We start from the raw sequence: 1158 nt of genomic DNA on the forward strand, positions 1-1158 counted from the left end.
GTGGGGTGCTCGGCCCTGCCGCTAGCCGCTGCACCGAGGGCTAGCGGCCGCCCGCGCCGGAGGACGCGGGGTATTGGGCAGAGCTCCGGACTCCAGCGCCCGAAGGCCCGACAGCGCTCTGGGAAGCTCCCAGGGCCTCACACGAACCCCGGGCCCTGACGCTCTTGAAGTTGCACACGGAGATTCAAGTGCATGGAAAGTGGGATGTTTTCTTAATAAAAGGCCCAGAAACCCTTCAGGGCCAATGGAGCTGAATAAGAACCAGAGCCTGGCGTCGGGAAGCTAAGGTTTCTTGAAAATGTTTATGGATCGCGCGGGGCTGTGGCTTCAGGTCTCGGAACATCAAGGCACAGCCACTTCCTTCAGGGAACTCGGTCCCACCAGGGAAACACAAAGATACAACCTCATTGGAGCCTGACACATCCGCTGCATGTAATTAATGTCTTACAAGAGAAAAGTGAAGCGAGACAGCGTGCATGCCGGGTTCCAAGGCGACCTGCCCAACACCCCGGTCACCATCCCAGCCACAGGAGGCGGAAGCTGCCGGCAATTTAAGGATCTGCTGACTCCATTCCCACAATTCATCCTTGGGAGATTCCCCAAGGCCAACAAGAGCTACTCAAGAGGGTGCCTGCTGCTGGTATATTAGAAGACAGTATGGTGGACAGTGTGGCTCGTTTTAAATGATCTGTATGTGACCAGAAGGAAACAGACCAACTGCTAACAAGTCTTCTCTATAAGCACCCAGATTAAGTGGTTTTTGTATTTTTGTCTAATTTTTATGTTCTTCAGGCTTTCTAGCACAAGTAGACAGTTGATAAAGCTCAAACATGTCATTTTAAATGGTCTTTAAAGGAGTCTATAGAAACAATTTGCTGCCTCCTGAGAATATCATTCTAAAAAGTATATGTATTATGGCCATAAGTGAACCATGTTGTGTGCAAAACCAGGTAAGCCCACAGTGAATGACGAACCGGAAAATATCTGTGAAAAACTCTTTGTCTCTTCTACATTGTAAACTCAGAAGAGCAACTGGGCCAACTGCTTCTCTGTTCTCCATTTTTATTATCCAGATGGTGCTGTGTCCTTCCACTGGCTGCTTCGTTCTTGAAGAAGATTACAGAGCAAGCCACTAGCAGAAGCAATAATGACATTAGT

Source organism: Marmota marmota, unplaced genomic scaffold (assembly GCF_001458135.2).
Source record: "Marmota marmota marmota unplaced genomic scaffold, marMar, whole genome shotgun sequence".
NCBI lineage: Eukaryota > Metazoa > Chordata > Mammalia > Rodentia > Sciuridae > Marmota > Marmota marmota.